Source organism: Durio zibethinus, chromosome 16 (assembly GCF_047325235.1).
Source record: "Durio zibethinus cultivar Kanyao isolate XHJ-2024 chromosome 16, ASM4732523v1, whole genome shotgun sequence".
In the NCBI taxonomy this organism is placed as follows: Eukaryota; Viridiplantae; Streptophyta; class Magnoliopsida; order Malvales; family Malvaceae; genus Durio; species Durio zibethinus.
This window is the reverse complement of record NC_143177.1, coordinates 3,559,067-3,580,054: the sequence shown is the minus strand read 5'-3', so window position 1 is coordinate 3,580,054 and position 20,988 is coordinate 3,559,067. Positions and strand designations below refer to the sequence as shown.

Below are 20,988 nucleotides of genomic sequence, written 5' to 3'. Positions count from 1 at the left end.
AATAAAATTTGAAGAGCACATTTTGATGAGAGGTGAATGGTCAAAGTGTAGTAGGAAAAGAAAAGTTTACCAGAGGAAGTCTGGTAATTTTTGAGATGTTAGAAACTTTGGTAGATTTGCTAAAAGAGGGCAATCAAGATCACTCAAGTGGCCTAACTAATTGTTTTCTATCCAAATATTTTTTCTTCTAATGCCTTTTTTGGGCAAAAGATAAGAAAAAATGGAAATTTGAAAGAAGCCTGAACATACTTACAGGGAAGAAAGATGGGTTGCAGAAAGGAACAGTGGTGTGAAATGGTGAAAGTATTTTCATACGTGTAATTTTTTTAAATAAAATGTTTATCTGGAATTTAATTGTCTCAAATTATATGTTCTTAAGAATAAAGTTTAAAAGAACTCTATTTTGAGAAATAAGATTCCAAATATCCTTAGTCTGAGAAAAAGCTCCTCATTTTGTACAACCCTTCACACAGATCCTCAATCCTGTCAGCATGATGGAGACCTATCCCTAATCTTCTTCGAGAACTGAAAAAGGAGTGTTACAATTTGTCGAATGTGGTGCTTCTTCTGCAGTTGCTGTTGGGCTATAAAGTTAATTCTAAGCAAACATTGGGATTGGTTACTTTTGGTATTATTTCGTTTTTGGCTTTTGTTACTTGCTTATTACTTCCAGAAGCTTAATACTTTAGCCAACCACACCGTATACCCCTTATTAGCTTCCATTAAAATTGCCACCAAAATCATCTTTTCAAACTTGTGTCAGGCTAGAGATTTGAAAGCTTGGGATCAACAATTTAGCAAATCCAAATTAAATAATAAAGTCAATCAACTCAAAAATATTTATATATATATGGTGAAATTTTGATAGGTTAAAGGAATAAAATTCTTTTTTTTTTTTTACAACGGGTTACCACATAGATAATTAGATATAGGTGTGGCAGTAATGTAACTATAAGTACCTTGTTTATGGAACAAAAAGATTAAAAGTACTCTTAGTTTGGAAAAAAAATTTAAAAGTATCCTATTGTAAAAAAAAAAAAAAAAAAACTCTCGATTCACGTTTACTTTTGTGTTCTTATCTGCTTATATATATATATATATATTTTGTTTTAATTTACATAATCATTTTTTTTTAAAATTTAACATAATATCAGAATCACAATAAACTCTAACGAATATAGGCAACATTCATCATTTTCTTCTTTCTATGACACTTCATTCTTCCTAAACAACATGCTCCAACTAACATAATCTTTATTCTTTCCTTTGATCGTAACCTTCATTTTTCCTTTCTTCTTTTTTATTCTTTAGCCATAAACTCCAACGAGTAAAATAATTTCTTCCTCTTCTTTAATACCTTCTTCTTCTCTAAAGTACTTAATTCTCATGATTCTCCCTATCCAGTTCAAAGGAACTAACATATTTATTTTGCATGATAGCTCTTACAAAGGTTCAGCATCTCCATTCTCACTTAAGATCTCTGGTTTTTATCCTTGAACTACTTTCTTCAATTAAAATATTCTTTTCTTTCAAAAAAATTATTACTTAAAATAAGAGTTAAGATGTAGATAGAGTTCTTGACTTATGCCAACACTCTTGTTCCCATGATGCAAGTATTGATATTTGCAACAAAACAAGTATTATTTCTTCTTTGTAAAGATGAATATGCATGAATTTTCATGTATGTTGATCTGGGAATATTTCTAGTAATTGACTATTGCTTTCATAGTGTATAATCTCTTGTTCATCGTTGGCATGTAAAAGGTTCGAAACGAAGGAGGAAAGGGATGTTGATCCCACACATTTGCTACCGGAGCTTCCAACGTTAAGACGACGACAGACAGCCATTGGTTGAACCTTTCTCAGATTTTATCCATATAAATGACTTGATTGCTAATAGTTAAGCTCAGTAGAAAAACAAAAACAATAAAAATTTTTAAATTGAAGATTAAGTTATGAATATGAATTTTAGAAATAAAAAAAATTTTACATTTAACTTTTATATTCGAAATATTAAAAGAAGTATTTAGTTTGCAAATGAATTTGTCATAGAAAAAATACAATATAATTCAAACACTATCACAAGTTTAAGAAATTTAAAATAAAATCAACAAAGAAACCAATTCAAAAATTATAATATTTTTAAATAAACCAAATCAAAACCATATGAAAGAAATTATAAAGCGACACAATAGTGAGAATGCCATAAAAATGATAACTATTTGTTATCAAATAAGTAACTATAACAACTTAAAATTTATTTCATAATTTTTATGTATTGACTAACTTTGAAAATTCTTAGTGATAAAAAAAAAAGTATAAAAATTTGAGGTTCATTTCCCAAAGTTAAACTTTCATTTCAAATTCAAAAACAAATTTATCTCACAAACTAACTCTTATGAACTTTTCACTAAAGAAAAAAATTGATTAAAATGATATTTATTGTCAAAAATAATAAAAAGTTATTTTTTTAATACAAATAATCATACTTATAATATGATCAACATAAAAAATATTTTTGAAAAATACCTTAAATCTGAAAGGCGTAACACCACATAATTCACAAATTCATCACCAATAGTTTAATGATAAGACAAATTTATGCGAACAACACCTCCAATAATATCTAATGAAAAATTTTTAAATAAAAAATTATTTTAAAGGAATGCAAAAAAAAAAAAAAAAATCTATAATAAATTATAAAAAAAAAAAGAAATTATAAAGCCCTAAGGTGAATGTTCACCAAAACAATCATAAGCTATGAATAAAAAAACATATCGTAAAATATTTACATTTTAATCAAGCACCTCTTTGATGATGGTATTAGTAAAAAAATGAATTATATCATTTACAATAATTACCCGATAATCATCTTTATTTTTTACAATAAATATTATTCAAATGATATATATTATATGACTCCAAAGAATATCATGAATATAAAATATCTACATAAGATCAAAAAACGATAAAATAAATCAAAGAAAGGAAAATAAAAAATATAACAAAATAAATTTATTTAAGTACTTTTTTATCAACCAATATCATTTTGTGCTAATACATTATTTAGCCTTATAATTATGAATATCCCACAACAAACACAAAATTCAATTATCCAATCATTTTTTCAGAAGTCAATTTAGCAATCATGACATATTTTAATCGGCTAAAAATCAAACTTAAAATGAAAAATATATTCATGAAAAAAGGCAAAAAATAATAAAAATGCAAATACTAAAAAAATACATCAATTGGCTAAAAAACCTTGAAAATGCCAAATAAAAATCATAGATCATGACTAAAAACTAAAAAATTATAAAAATACAAACACAATAGAAAAACAAATCTCATAATTGGGAAAAAATAAAATACAAATATGAAATATACTTACATAACCCTCTTATCCCTAAACTAGGTGATGGAAAACCGTAAGTTATAAGAAACTGAAAGTTAAAAACATAAACTTAGAAAACCAAAGGTGTCAACAAATTTTAACAGATAATGTTTTGAAGAACACAAATAGAAAAAATTAAAAATCAAGAATCCATATAAATGGTAGGCAACCAAAAGTTTATTGTGTTTTATGTAATAAAATTAGGAGATATAAACATAAAATTTTTGTGTAAAAAACTTAGCATTTATTACAAGATATTTGAGTTTTATATATTTATATGATAATGATTTTGCAATAGTACATTTAATCAAACCTAGAGATAAAATTTGCCAACAACAAATTAAGGGCTACAAGTTAGATGAAAGGAGATATTAGGAATTGAAGAAAACCATTTTGGAAGAATTAATACTGCTCTATTTTTGCCTTTCAGTATTCCATTAGATTTGAGGTTGGGAAAGCGAGAAGTGACAATAAATATTTTAATAATATTTTGAATAATCACGGGCTAAACAAACTTTAATAAACAGGCAAATCGGAGTCTTGAACAAATTTTTAAGAAATGTTAATCGGGATTGTTCAATCCATGAACATTTTATTTTTCATTTATAAGTATGGATTTACATTCATGTTAACTTGATAAAAAGTATAAGATACAGAGAAATTAATTATAAGTATAATGATTTGGGAAATTATATTTTAAATTACCATGATTTGGTTATTGAAGAATCTTACACAATTATGAATTAGGGTTAATTGATGTGATACAATAATGAGAAGTGGTTTTGAGTTGATGCAAAATTTGTTATTGATTTGACCCTTGCAGTGGATATTACCATTCATCATTTTGGTGGTTTAAATGATAGCATTGGAGATATATTTAGAGAAGGAAATTTCTATGCCGATTTTTTTATAAAGGAGGATTAAGTGTAAAATAAAAGAGAGCATATCCACTTATTAGACTAGCTTTTATCACAATATTCCACGTTTTTCTCTAATTACAATAAACAATCAACTTATTGGTTTTTACATTTTCATTAACTATATGAGATAATAATCACATCAACTTTCTATGCTCTTTATTAATGACTCTCTAATGTGTTTTGCACCAAAATATGAATATTGTTAATAGCAAGAGAATGCTAGATTTGTTAATGATTTTTAAAATTTTTTAAAATAAAAATTATCAAATATATTGATAGTGAAATTTTTTAATTTCATAAGTGAAGTTAACAGAATGATGCATACCCTTTAATGTATATTTAAAAAAATATAAAAATTTTAATTTAAAAAAGAAGTGACATATTTATTATGCTACTAACCCTAAATATAAAGTTAAAAAACTTCATTAATAGTCTATTAAATTTTTTGTTTCAAAAGATGGGTTATCATAATTTTAATCATGAATAGCATGTAATATTAGTTATGAGTGTAATCGATCAAGCTCGATTCAAAATTCAAAGCACGAACTTGATCGAATTTTATTTTTTTAGTTCGAGCTCAACTCAAAATAGAAATAAAGCTATTTGAACTCACTTGATTAACTTTAAAAATAAATTCAGTTCTTATATTCGATAAAAGCTCGATTATTTGTACTCGAGCTCGAGTTCGAGTATGAAATATTTTATTAATTAAAATAATAAAAATATATTTAAATATAAAAATTCGATTAGACTCACAAGTTACTCGAGCCAAGTATAAGAATGTTCAAACTCAGCTTGATCGATAAGTCGAGCTACTTGAACTTAAGTTTGACTTGATAATAATCGAGTTAAATTCGAATTTTATTAAAATTGAATTCGAACAACTTGCGAGTACTAATATATCATTTACACATTTAATATTAGCAACTATGAAGAAATGTGAGCATCACATTTTGTATCATTATAATAACAATTATTTATTAATTCTTGATTTTTTTTTATACTAGATAAAAGTACCGCACTTTGCAGCAGGAGCAATAAGCACCAAATGGAAGGAAAATATCTATTTTTGAAGACTTTAAAAATTGCTGTCACCTAATTCAAGACTCTTTGAGGGTTTCACTAACTGTACCTCGACTGACTTATAAATACATATATTCAGTAAAACTCAACCAAAAGGAAAGAGATCTCAAGTGCTTAATGCGTTGAATATTTAACCAAAAGAAAAAAAAGAGCAACCAGATTCGTAGAATACATTACCATATAAAACATGAAAAACCATCCAAACTTAAACGCACTGTCTTTCTTGCAACATGATCATAAAATGATAATTTAACAGAATGAAGAACATTGTGCAAAGTTATAAAACCAAAATAATCAAACAGGTTTCAATTAGTACTTGCAAACACGATAAAGTGGACGATACCATAGTATATAAGATCCTGGTACCCTTATAATGTAATAGATGGCAACGAGGAACCATATCCTTATGTTTAAATGTAAAAGTTTTAAGAATCAAGAGTCAGAATCTAAAAATTATAATGGAAAAAGGGAAACAAAGTAGTAACAAGATTTCTAATCCAACCTGACACTTTGATGCTTGCTACAGAAACAGCTATGAGATTCCAGATAAGGCACAGGATCAATCCTGCATAAAATTATTATTCATCATTCTATCTTGTTTGGGATCCTAGGTATCCTAATGCCATAAAGGATCAGTAGTTCTTTAGATATTTACAATTCAAAATTTATGCTCAGGTAAAAACCTGGAATAATCAAATCTAAGCTATGCATTCGACAAGAAGCTTACATACATAAGAATTTGGAGAAAGGTACATATAGCATTCGTTGTAGATAATTTGGTATCTCAATTGTAATATCATGATGAATGATTGGGAAAAGTGGTGGCCAATTTTTCACATCGAGAAAAACTCCACCTGTAACAAAAGAAGTAAAAACTCCTTTATTATGCTTTATTAGTCCCTTCTAACAATTAATCATTGATGCCAAGACCAACGGCCAGGGCTTTTTTTTTTGGGAATAATCACATTTCTTTTTTCAACCAAGAACTTGGGATTTCGAATTTAAGAATAAAATCAATTAGACTAGTCAAATACCCAGAAGAGAAAGACCTGCAGGACTAATAAAAATGTAATAGTAAATATAGGTTACCTCGTGCTAAAGCTTCTCCTCATGCTAAAACCAAAAGGAACGAGATTTGAAATGTTTATGTGGATGCATATAAGCTCAAAACTTACCACTTATGAAAGGAGGCCCATCCCATATCATACAATCAACCGGCCGAGGTCAAGCCACCAAGCAGCCTTTTGACAAACAGTTAACATATATCACTACGAATTGAGGCAATATAAGGTATTAAAGTGCTATTTGAAGATTGGACCTAACAACTAAAAGGAAAAATTTTATGCTCCTATTATGATAATTATTAGGTTTTGTTTCTATCTAAAGATATTGCAAGCCAACATTTTTTCAATTGACAAGGCGGAGTAGAACCAAATTGATTAATGGAATATTTTTGAAAATAGTATCGCAGGCCATCCTACTATGCAAAATATCTCCTAGAAAGCCTTTGTCTGCCTCAAACATTAACCAACATTAATAGGAAAGTCAAAGACATGAAAACTGTTTGGAAGTAGAATTATACATATGGCTATAGGTTTTTTGAAAGCCTTAGACATTTTCGACCAATGTAATATGCTATTCTCCCACTCATTACTGCACCTATCATTGCTCCAATTATCAATATTGAACCAAAAAAAGATTACTGCAATGAACAAAGCAAGAAAAGGGAAATTTTCACATACAAATGCCTGAGATAAACAAAAAAGAGAAGCAATTATAGGAATCCTATTACATTTGTGCTTTTTCATAACAGTGCTAGGTCATTCAGTTTAAATGAAGTTGAAACTTATATGTTATTCAGCTTCCTCTTTAAAGATTGAATATCATGTTAGATATTAAGAACAACCATGCCAGCTTATCAGCTGCTCATGGCATGTGTTCATTTGACCTAATATGATCCTGCTGCTCAGTAACAAAGTTGGCATAAAGCATTAGAAACAAAATTTGAAGGTCATAAATACTGAATTATACCTGGTTGCAAACAAAATTAAGTAGTGAAATATGATGGAAATGAATTCACTAGAGCAACTGCCATAAAAGGCTATTTATGCTTTACTTTTGCTATAGAGAGACCAAGTCAACCATGATTCCAGTCTGAGCAGGTGATGAATATCCAATCTGGAGAAAATCTTGCCATATTAGTTCATTTTTGTAAGAAAAGGACAGCATTACCATAGCTCAATTATAATATTTTTTTTCTTAAGTATTGTTACTTTTCAAATATGAACATAGACACTCCAGGCACCGTTTCTGTAGATTTAAGGTCCAACTTTGCCATTCAATAATCATTACGGCACCTCAAGTTCAATTATGCCTACTATAAGGCCAATTGTATAGTTTTTTTTTTTTTTTTTTTTTTTTTTTTTTTTTTTTTTATGATTGCTTATCTGCGTAACAAAAAACCACACAGGACTCGTTTAAGAACGAAATTGTTAAACTCCAATATTAAATTCAAGTATCAACCATTCATACTTCATTTTTCATCATAATGTTTAAATCATTTCAAAAAAAAAAACAAATTATAAAAAAAAGCTACAACCACAACCAATAAACGCAAAATTGACTACCACATTGACAAAATTAGAGCCACAACCATCAAAAACAATACTGACCACAATAACATCAGCTCAAAACCTACAAAGCAACATGTATAAAAAAAAAAAATCAAACATAAAACTAATAGCTTCCATCAATTCACAACTCACAATGCAATTAAAGTAAAATTTTATAAAAAAAAATACGAAAAAAAGAAAAATAAAAAATTAGTACTGATGTAAATAATCTTATCAACACCCTTGGATTTAAGCTCCTCCGCTTTCTCGATGAACCCAGTTTCAAGCTGTGTCACACCAAAATCAAAACCCTCCATGAAAATATCCTCTAAAAATATAATCGGTCCCTTTACCTAAAGGAAACGGTTAAAACATGATAGGAAGAAGAAATTTGTTACCTGCAAGTAAGGGAAAAGGCACCGGAATGCTGAAAATGATAACCTTTTGTTAAGAAAATGGGTCAAGCCCCATGTAATTGGTTTTGGGTCAATCAAAAGTCATGGTCTTTGATCTTTTTTTTTACATAGAGCCCTAGCTACTTAATAAAAAGAGGTGGGGTTGTTTTAAGGTGGTGTCAAAAATTAAGAAGAAAAAAGAAGAAAAGCCAGGAAAAGTAGAGAAAAAAATGAGAAGGGAGAGTTGGTTGAACGGAAGTCAATCCGTGATCTGATTAAGCTAAAACTTTGTCAGCAAGTTTATGATTCAGAGTTCTACATTCTGAATGGTAAAGATCAGGTTTGAAGCTCTCTAGAAACAAATTTAAAGTGTATTTGTTGAGTCACTTATTTGGTGAGATTTCTCCAATTGTCTCTCTCTAGTTGTTGATTAGCTCTAGTTTTAACTGGAGAAGAATATTGTATATCCATTATTTAATAGTAGAGATTTTTCTGGTGGTCCGTGATTTTTTCCTCTATATTGAAGGGTTTTTCATGTAAAACTTGGTGTGCTTTATTTTTCCTGCGTTGTTAATTGTTGATTGTTGTCTATTATTGTAGGTTATTACGATATATTGCTTCTACGTTATTGTGTTTATTGCTTCATGCCTAACAAGTGATATCAGAGCGAGGATTTATTTTGAAAAATCGATACAAAAGTAACCTAGATAGAAGTAAATTTTGTTTGATATCATGGAAGGTGATACAGTATAATAAAATTGACAGCATCAAATTATTCGATTTGGAAGCCTATGATAGAGGATCATCTATACTATAAAGATTTGTATGAACTGGTATTGGGTGATTCGGTTAAACCAGTAGATATGAAGATGAAAGCTGAAAGAAGTTAGGCAAAAAAATAATGGCTACAATAAAAAAATAGGTTGATATCAACGTGTTCTATCATCTAGCGCAGGAAGTAGATACCCACATTGTTTGAAAAAAATTGGTAGTATTGTATGAGAGAAAAACAGATATGAATAAAGTTATACTTGTTGAAAAGTTTGTAACTTTATAGTACAATGATGGACGATCGATTATAGAGTACTTGAGTGATTTTCAAGATATATTTAATCGAATGACTACTATAGAGCGTAAGATGGATGATGAAATAAAGACGTTGTTTCTTTTGTATTCATTGCTAAACAACTGAAATACTCTAGTTGTGACTATTTTTAATTTAGCTCATAATTATATGGTGACATTAGAAATGGTAAAGACAGTATATTTAATGAAGAAACAATACGAAAAGATATAGACCCTGTGAATCAAGCTCTGGTCACAGAGAACAGGGATAGAAACATCGATGAGGTTAAAACTCAAAAGATCGTATAAGTCTAATTATAGATCCAAATTCAAAGATAAAGTGAAGTGTTTCTATTGTGGTAAAACAGGTTGTATAAAATGACATTATAAAATCTTAAAGCAAGAGCGAAAAGATAAAAAAGGTAAGAGTTCAGATTATGGTAATGTTACAGTAGTGAATTCAAATAATGATTCAGTTACTTTGATTTATACACATGGTGATTGTAATCATGTTGATGATCTCGGCATTAAGCGGATAGTTGACACAAGAGCGACATATCATTATGTTCCTAAAAGAGAGTTGTTTACAACTTACAAAGTAGGAAACTTTGGTTGCACCAAGATGAAAAATAAGAGTGTGTCACAAATTGTTGATATTGGTGATATTATTATACAAACTAGCATAGGCTGCATGTTGACTTTGAGCGATTTCAAACACATTTTAGATATGAGAATAATAATCTTGATAATGAGGGATATGAGAGTCAACAAAAAAATGGACAGTAGAAGTTTCTCAAAGGATCTATGGTAGTTGCAAAGAGAAAACTATGCTGCATAATGTATAAGACATGGATAATGGCAACCAAGTAAGTGTCGTTGAGGATAATGCTTCAACAAACTTGTGGCATAAAAGGCTGGCACACATGAGTTAGAAGGGGTTATAGGTTTTGGTAAGGCAATCTTTCATTCCCTTGACCAAATGTATATCTCTTGATTCATGTGATCATTATTTGTTTGGTAAGCGTCATAGAGTTTCTTTTCATAAGAGTTCTCAAAACAAAATAGATTGGAATTGATTTATTCTAATGTATGTGGTCCCATTGAGGTTAAGTCATTAGGTGGTAGTAGGTATTTTATTACTTTTATTAATGATGCTTCACGTAAGACTTGGGTGTATATATTGAAATACAAAAGTTAGGTACTATAGTATTTTCAAAAAATTTATGCTATAGTGGAAAGGATGACAGAATTGTCCTTAAAGTGTATACGGATTGATAATGCTATGGAATACACATATAAAGACTTTGAAAAGTACTATTTAAAGCATGAGATCAGGCATGAGATGACAAAACTTAGAACACCATAGCATAATGATGTAGTTGAAAGGATGAATTGCACCATTATAAAAAAAGTCAGATGTATGTTGAGGATGATAAAATTATCAAAGCCATTATGGGGTGAATCAATCAACACAGCTTGTTATTTGCTTAACAAATCACAATCAACTTATTTGGGCTTTAACATTTTAAAAAGAGTGTAGACAGAAAAATATGCTTCATACTCTCATTTGAAAATTTTCGGGTGTAAAGCATTCATGCATATGCCGAAAAAACATGGGTCAAAGCTTGACAGTAAAGCTACAGAATGTATGTTTGTAGGATATAGTGATAAGGAATTTGGCTACAGGGTATGGGATCCAGTGAAGATAAAAACAGTCAAAAGTAAAAATGTGATCTTTCATGAAAATAAACTAGAGTAAACCTTGAAAAAAATAAGAAGACTATACGGATTATTTTTTAGTGTGATGTCTTAACACCGACAAGGGTTCCATAGGAAAAAGTCACAGATAATGAAAATGAGTAAAAAATAGAACTTGGAGATATGAATAAGTCAGCCACATTTAGTGATAAGCCAGATGCAATCTATTTTAAACGAGGAGAGCAATCCTCTCTACCTGAGAGTATTGAGTAGGAGAAGCTACCTTTGACATCATGTGATATAGAGTCTCAGCCTAAGAGATCTACTACAGAATGTAGGCTATCTATTAGGTATCTAAGTTCAGATTTTATTTTAATTACTATTAAGGGAGAGCCAGAGAGCTTTCAAGATGTGCAAGCTACTCTGGATAGAGAACACTAGTTAAAAGCAATGAAAGAAAAGATTGAGTCATTATGAAAAAATTGTACTTATAATCTTGTTAAACTTCCAAAAGAAAAGAGGTCGTTAAAGAATAAATAGTTGTTCAAGTTAAAAAAGGATGGTGACAAACTAATAAGGTACAAAGCTCGTTTGGTGGTAAAAAGTTTTTCTCAAAAACTAGATATCGATTTTGATGATATCTTTGCTCCAGTTATGATGATAAGTTCCATTCGAGTGGTACTGGGATTAGCAGCTAGTTTGAATATTAAGCTTGAGTAATTTAATGTTAAAACTGCATTCTTACATGGTGACTTGCAGGAGGACATTTATATGAATTAGCCTGAGGGCTTTGAAGTGAACAATAAAAAGCACTTAGTTTACAAATTGAAGAAAAGCTTATATGGCTTGAAACAAGTTCTACGATAGTGGTACAAGAAGTTAGATTCTTTTATGGTGAGTCACAGCTATAAAAGAACGACAGCAGATCTTTATATGTATGTCAAAAATTTTTTTGATGATAACTTCATCATTTTTTTATTATATGTTGATGATATGTTGATTGTGGGACAAGATGCTAGTATGGTTTGCAAGTTGAAAAAATAATTGTCTAAGTCTTTTGACATGAAAGATTTAGGTCCAGCAAAGCAGATTCTCAGTATGGACATTATTTAGGATAGAAGAGCTAAAAAGATATGGTTATCACAAGAAAAGTATGTTGAGCAAGTGCTCAGTAGATTCAACATGTAACATGCTAAATCAGTTAGTAGTTCACTTATCAACTATTTTCAATTGAGTAAAAAATCTTGTTCGGTGTCTAAGAAAGAGCAACTAGCTATGTCTAGTATTTCTTATTCTTTTACAGTCAATTCTTTAATGTATTTTATGATTAGTACATAGCCTGACATTACTCATGCAGTTGGTGTAGTGAACAGATTTCTTTCTAATCTGAGAAAGGTTCATTGGGAAGCAGTGAAATAAATTTTTAGATATTTGAGGGGCACCTAAAAAATGTGCTTGAGTTATTGAGTTTCACAATCAGTTCTAGAAGAGTTTATTGATGCTAACATGATAGGTGATCTTAATAGTAAAAAATCTACTTCAGGATATTTGTTCATTTTTACAGAAAGAGCTGTGTCTTGGTAGTCTAAGTTACAGAAGTGTATTGCTTTATCAAATACAGAGGTTGAGTATATTGTAGCAACCAAAATAGGTAAAGAAATGCTTTGGATGAAATATTTTCTTCTTGAATTAAGGTTGAATTAGAAAGAGTATGTGGTATTTTACGATAGCCAGAATACTTTAAATTTGAGTAAAAATACCATGTACCATGCTAGAACAAAACACATTGATGTTAGATATCATTGGTTACGTTCAGTGATTGAAGAACAGCAGATACTATTGAAAAAAGTTCATACTAATGAAAATATAACAGAAATGTTAACTAAAACACTTCCCAAGAAGAAGCTTGAGCTCTATAATAACTTAATCAGAATGAGTTCCTTGGCCAAGGTAAGTTCTAAATGAAATTGCTATGGTGATGAATCTCCTTCTAATGGAGCTAGAGGAGGAGATTGTTAAAAAAATGGGGTCCAGCCCCATGTAATTGGTTTTGGGCTAATTAAAGGCCATAGGCTTTGATCTTTCTTTTTACAAAGAGCCTTTGATACTTAATAAAAAGAGGTAGGATTATTTTAAGGTGATATCAAAAACCAAGAAGAGAAATGAAAAAAAGCCAAGAAAAGTAAAGAGAAAAAAAAGAAGTGAGAATTGGTTGAATAGAAGTCAATCCGTTGTCTGATTAGGCTGAAACTTTGTTAGCTTGTTTATGATTCAAAATTCTTTATTTTGAATGGTGAAGATCGGGTTCGAAGTTCTCTAGAAACAAATCCAAGGTGTATTTTCTGAGTCACCTATTTGGTGAAATTTCTTCAATTGTCTCTCTCTAGTTGTTGATTAGTTCTAGTTTTAGCTAGAGAAGAATATTGCATATCCATTATTTGATAGTGAAGATTTTTTTAGTGATCCGTGATTTTTTTCTCTACACTGGAGAGTTTTTCACGTAAATCTTGGTGTGCTTTATTTTTTCTGCGTTGTTAATTGTTGATTGTTGTCTATTACTGTGGGTTATTACGATATATTACTTCTATGTTGTTGTATTTATTACTTCAGGCCCAACACCTTTTTATAGGCAACGAGGGAGTGTATAGACACCTACTAGAGAAAAAAACATCCCGTAACACTTCGCCAATAGGAATTGAAGCCATTAAATATGTGAGGCGGTTGAGACAATTGATCGGGTAGTGATAGATGAAGGTAGAAGGTATCACACATAAAACCACATACACCATTGGCACCGATGGAAAGTAAAAATGTGATAGCTTCAGTTTCAAAGAAGCTTATAAAGAAAGCATTTTCCAATAGTTACCGTTCAATTTTTCTTTTTTTTTTTTTTCAATAAATGGTAAAGCCCTGTAAGGAAGGGGAGACTTCATTCAAAGTTAAGTCATTATATCTTCTTAAAGACTTATGTGACCACTAGGTCATGAAGCCAAAGACAATTTTTCTATTTTTCATTGCTTAGGTCTCCCTTCAAAATAGATTAGGGACAACTTTTAGATATAGTATAGATTGGATGGGCATAACCCATGAAAACGGAAAACAGTCTTGTATTTATATTATTTATTGTATTTATATATCTTATTCTTTATTCTATATATCTATTGGATATACAATAATAATTATTATTTATATTTAAACATTACAACTCTTTAACTTAGGTTTATTTATTATAAATAATTTTTAATTTAAAATGACTAATTTATTATTACTATATTTTCACAAATATGTAGATCTAAATTTAACATATATATGAGCAGTGTAGTAATTAAAACCAAATTAACAAATATTTAATTGTGATCTTTTTCTTTTTTTTTTCAACCAAATTTTTTCATATTATATCTTTTATGCTTTTTTTTTAAAACATTCAAAAAAATATAAATGCTTAATATATTCTTTTTGTTATTTATATTTACATATTAACATACTTATAATTGTAATTGTTTTTGTATATGTTGCATTTTTAAAAAAATTATTAGTAGATTTGATATATTTTGGGAAAAATAAAAATAATTTATTGTTATAAAATATTACTTTATGCAAAAATTTGAGAATATTGACTGCTTTTCAAAGATAAAATGATTTTTAAATGAGGTTTTTAATGAAATAGTTAATGGATGACTAATGGAAAAACATACTTGTCTTTTGAAATTAAAAAGTTTAGAACAAATTGTCTGTTCTTTAAATTAATAAATTTATGTTGAATTATCCTCGAAACTAAAAGATGGAAATTACCTTATTCTTTAACAATAGGTAAGATTTATCTAATTTATACTACAATAGATTAAAAAATGCCTAAGAAATTCAAATGTTGACAGTTACCCAAGTTTATTATAGGCTCGATATTTATTAGGCTTTTAATTTTAAGATTTGAATTTTAATTTTATTTGTATGGAAATGTAGTGAGGCTCAATGGGATTAATTTTATCACTTTTTCATAAAAATGTTTTTGTTTAATTTTGTTGGTGAGGATAAAAATTTTCAATAGAAATAAAGAATTTATCCGCCATTTTTTATAGGTGAGATCTTTCAAAGGGTCCTATTTGACTAAATGAATGCATGCTAATTTTATTAAAAGTAGTTCAATTTTATGTAGAACACAAAGTAAATTTTTTTAAAAAAATTTAAAGTCACGAGAAATTTATAAAATTCATCTAAGTATTAATGAAGTCTTGGGAATTTTTAAAATTAGAATTAAATAAATTCATAAATAAATTTTTAAGTTTAATAAATTTTTATTAACTCTACCAAAATATTAAAAAAGTCTTAAATTTTTCAATATGAAAATTAATTAAATTCATAAATAATAAATAAAAATAAATGAAACAAATTTAAAGTCACAAAATTCATAAAAATGAAATATGGTAAATAACGAATAATAGATGAAAATATATATGATTAAAATAAAAAATTTATTTTACTCACAAAACCTTCCACATTCTTTTACGCATGTCAATATAGAATATAAAAATAGAGATTAAAATTTTCAAAGAATAAATTTTAAAGAAATTTATGATGATATTAAATAAAAAAACTAATTTCCTTAAATTCGAATCGACGAAATATTTTATAATATTTTTAATAAATTATTTGTAATTGAATAATTTATTTATAATAAATTACAATTTTTATAATTTTTAATTAAAAAAAAGAAAACTACAGTGTAGCGCGAGACCCATTCTTGTAAGCTACAAAATGCCTCCTGCTCTGCTAGGCTAATACACAGATTACTCCAAATGCCCAAAACAACCAAAATCCCATTGCCTTTGGGCTATGGCCTTCGGCCTTTGCTCCTTTGTATTGTATTGAATGCCGGAAGCCTGAATTTCACTCTTTCTCTTAGGGGAAGCTGCTATAAATCTAAATTCACATGCATCTTCTTTACCCTCTCGAGGATAAATAAATCATTTCTAGCTATAACAAAGTCATTCCTTTTCAAACCTCACAAGAAAACAGCCTAAAACCCCATTTTTTCCTTTCTCTTTCTCTCGTCTTTCTTTATTCTTCAAGAATCCTGCAAGAAAACCCTATCCCAAACAACAACAACATCAAGAATTCTCCAATCCTTTCACTCAAAAAAGAAGGGAAAAGATCCTAAGAACCTCATGGCCTGTGAAGAAGAAGGTCATCCCAAGCTTCAATTTCCATTAGATTCGGAGTCTTACAAGATTATTGATGAAATCGGGGCTGGTGTTAGTGCCGTAGTTTACAAAGCCGAATGTGTTCCCATGAATTCAATTGTTGTTGCCATCAAAGCCATTGATCTTGATCAGTCCAAGGCTGATTTCGACAACATTCGACGTGAAAGCAACAACATGTCACTTCTTTCACACCACAACATCCTCAATGCTCATTGCTCCTTCACCGTTGACAGACGTCTCTGGGTGGTGATGCCATTTATGTCTGGCGGTTCTTTACAATCCATAATCTCATCTTCTTTCCCCGACGGTTAATCAGAGCAATGCATTGCCATTGTTCTCAAAGAAACCCTCAATGCATTGTCATATCTTCACAACCAAGGGCATTTGCATAGAGATATAAAGGCTGGCAATATTTTGATGGACTCGATTGGGTGTGTTAAGCTTGCGGATTTTGGGTTTTCAGCTTCGACTTATGAGTCGAGTTCAGGTCACGAATCGTGTTCATCGACATCTTCATCACCGTTGGTTATTACTGATGAGTCGGGAACCCCATATTGGATGGCACCAGAGGTGATACACTCACATACAGGGTATAGTTTTAAGGCTGATATATGGTCTTTTGGTATAACCGCGCTAGAATTAGCCCATGGAAGGCCTCCTTTATCGCATCTACCTCCTTCAAAGTCTTTGATCATGAAGATTACCAAGCGGTTTAGATTTCCTGATTATGAAAATAATAGCAAGAAGGGTAAGACCAAAAACTTTTCAAAGGCTTTTAAAGATATGGTTGCTTCTTGTCTTGATCAAGATCCTGGGAAGCGACCCTCAGCAGAGAAGCTTTTGAAACATTCCTTTTTTAAGAGTTGCAAAGGTTTGGATTTTCTTGTCGAGCATGTGTTGCATGGATTGCCCAGTGTTGAAGAGCGGTTCAGGGTAAGCAAGATTCTTAGGGAGGGTGTTGATGTTGGAGTAGATTATGAAGATGCTGATGGGGAATCAGGGTCTCAGCTTGTTAAACATAGAAGGATTAGTGGGTGGAACTTCAATGAAGATGGGTTCGAGCTTGACCCTGTATTCACCAGCGAGTCCAAAGACGATCCAATTGGGAAACAGGTTCGTTTTGGTGGCGAAACGATCATTCCAGTAAAGGCAGGTGACTCGGATGGATCGGGTAATCCTGGGGGATCAAATTTGAATTTACCAGAGGCTGAGTCAAGTTTGATTAGTTCACCAGGGGGTGTTGGGGAGGGGGGAAATGATGGTTCTCATGGTGAAGAAGAGTCTGGCATTGAGCGAATTGCAGGGAATGAGTCTGGAGTTGACAGTACTTTTAATGCAGAAACAGTAGTGGGTTACCTGATGACATTGAAAAAGAGTTTGGATGATCAAATGCAGAAGGTGACATATATGATTAGCCTGCTTGGAGGGGAAGTGATCAACAGGGAAGATCAATTGGTGCAGTTGATTGAGAAGTTGAGGTTGGAGTTGGAGCATGAAAGGCAAAAGAACTTTGAATTGGAGATGCAATTAGAGATGCTCAGAATGCAGACTTCTGGTCCATCCAACACTGATGAAAATAATTGAGGCTTACCCGTCCCAACTACAACATTTGCGAGTTGGTTGAAGATTTGGAACATTGAGTGAAATTTCAGTCTAGTTTTTTTTTTTTTGTGATTTGAGTCCACAGTGTATCACACGAATCACTAGTGCAAATATGTGCGCCTTAAGATAGTTGGGAATTAGGGACATGCCAAATAGGCTATATTTGATTTCATCTAATGGAAGAAATTGAAAGATTATGGATAATTTTGACATTCTTTATGCATAATTCTATGTTCTTTGATACCTGAAGAACGAGCTACAAGTCTCAGAATTTTCATTTCATATATAAATTATCAGTAAAAACTGGCTTATGCCCGAGCATACTAAATTTTTTGGGGTGAGAATCCAATTTAGTATCTTGCGTTCTCATGCTGATGACCCGAAACATACATGATGGCCATTGGTCTATTCTGTATAGTCCATTGAATCGGGCTTAGACCTAGAAAGGCTAAAATCAATGACTATAACACCCTGCAGCCGACCCAAATCAGGATTTTTTTGGCTGAACCAGAAATTGTTAGTTTTTTTCTTTGTATTTGAGGTCTGAGTTTCTCAGGTTCAGTCATGCTCACGATATAATTATTAAACGCCTCTCTTTTCCATTCACCGGTTGGGTTCTTAATGAAACACATGTATAAATTTACTGTCTTTTCAAGAAGGACGAGGCCAGTATTCAATCATCTGTTACCTTGTTAGCTGCTGTATTTTCAATGATTATCCTGTCACTGGGATCTTCCATTCAGTGTTAAAATTATGACATTATTAGGATCAAAACAATGATTAATTTCTGTAAGTTCAAACATATTGCTGCAGTTTCAGTTATGTTTTTTTTTTCTACTGATCCTTATTATCTTTTAATATAAACTTATATAATCCAGAGAAAGTATATTTCCATGTTTTTTTTTCCTTTTATCAAGATACACTTTTAAAGGAAAATAATAATTTTTTTTTTAATTCAGGTTTCTTGTTAGAGACTGAATTGTTAATTCCACCACAAAAAAAATTAATCCAAGGTCTAAATACCTGAATCAATAATTATAAAATATGTAGATAACTTCTTTTTTTATTGAGATATCTAAGAAAAATTATATAAAAACTAAGCCCATTTAATGAACACCTTGAAAATTTTGATTGATCCGAACTATCCATTTAGTCATGTTTATTATTAAAATTTTAAAAACATATATTTTTTTAATTTTATATTAATTATTAATATAATAATATTATATGATTTCAAATAAAATTGAACTTGCATTTTAAATTAATGAAAAGAGTTTTGGTTATGTATGATAATGGAATACACACGGGATTAAGATGAAAACAATTGTACTTGAATTTTAAATATAAATATGTAAATCTTAATAGAAAGATGGATTAAATTGTTTCCTTTGTCATAACAATTTGAATACAAATGTTAGTTTTATTATTTTTTATTTATTTGATGTATGAAAAAAATATTATTTGTATCACATATTTGTTCTATTTAAATTTTATTCTTTAGATAAACGACATGTTTTATTTATTTAAAGAGAAGAGAATACTTTATTACTATTTCAAAAGGTACAAACTATATATTAAAAAATACAAATCCGAAATTAAGTGTGGAAAATGTTAATGAAAATATCATGCGTTCGCATGCTATCTCATTAATTTGAATAATAAGATGGATTATAAATTCCTAGAATTTATAATTGCATTAAAATTTATATTTTTTTAAAAAGTTTACTTTTGAGGAGTTGAATCTAATCATATTGCAGTTGAAATTCATTATAAAAATATTAGGATTAAAATTCTTTAAATTGGTTTATATTAATTACATTTGAGTGATTTTGCTCTATTAAAATTTAATCTAAATGTTATTTATGAAATTTTTAATCAAATTACATCTTCTACATGAAACAAGAACACACAAACATTAAGAAAATAACATGTTTCTAAGTTTTAATATAAGTGCATCTAAAAATTTATTCAAAATAAAAATTCACTACACCTTACATAAAAATTGATCTTGTAAATCATATTGATTAATTTGCAATTTTAATGCTAAAAAGACATGTTACTAAATAATTAGTTTTAAAACTTAGATAAAATATTTTTTATTTTAATTAACAAAATGTGAGACTCAACTTTATCAAATCCCATAAAAAGTTTTAAAGTGAAAAAAATAAATAGTAGAAGCTAAAGAGCACTTATAATTATTTGTAAATAAATTAACCAAATAAAAAAATTATTAAATTTGATTATCCAATTAAAACAATAATAAATGTAAAAAAATAATTCTTATTATAATTTTATGAATTATTAGAGGATAAAATTAGAATATATAGAAATTTTAATTAAATATTTGTTATAACAGAACTTCTTTAATATTTTAATATGGCATAAAAATTCAAATAACTTATTCCACAAAATAAAATTTTTAAAATTTTAAGGGACAAGCAAATTACTTATACTTTTAAAAACATATCTTAAATTGAAGTTATCAATAAATATGTTCATTAATGACCATAAAATTAATTGGACAATATATATCAATTAAATTTTAATAATTAATTGTAATAATTGGTGTTTTTAGCTTTCTTCACCTTTTTGTTTTTTAAGTTTTAAAAATAATATTTATCTATTAATTTTAACAATTAATTATGTATTTTTTGCTTTATTTATCTTTTCAATTTTTTCTATTTTAAAAATAATATTTAGCTATTAATTATGATCATTGATTTTGCCTTTTGGGTTTTATTGTCTTATGGTTTTTTATAGTATTGAAGAAAATATTCACTTACTTGAAATTTGATTAATTGTGATCTCTAACCATGTTTTTTAAGATTTATTTACCTTTTAATTTTTTTTTATTTTAATAAAAATAACATGTATTTATGATAATTGATTTTTTTTATCTTTTGATTTTCACCATTTTAAATAGATATATATTAAATTGATTGTGTATTATTTTTTTAACCTTTTGGCTTTACTTTTTTTTCAAATAATATTTATCTATTAATTGTGGTAATTTATTAATTT

At 29.1% G+C, this 20,988-nt stretch overlaps 1 pseudogene across 1 annotated transcript; it reads left to right on the top strand.

Annotated features, from left to right (window-relative positions):
* The first annotated feature begins 16,056 nt into the window (after positions 1-16,056).
* LOC149514223 (serine/threonine-protein kinase BLUS1 pseudogene) lies at positions 16,057-18,605 on the top strand (annotated as a pseudogene). Its single transcript, XR_016328480.1, has one exon. The product of XR_016328480.1 is annotated as a serine/threonine-protein kinase BLUS1 pseudogene (transcript).
* The last annotated feature ends 2,383 nt before the right edge of the window (positions 18,606-20,988 follow it).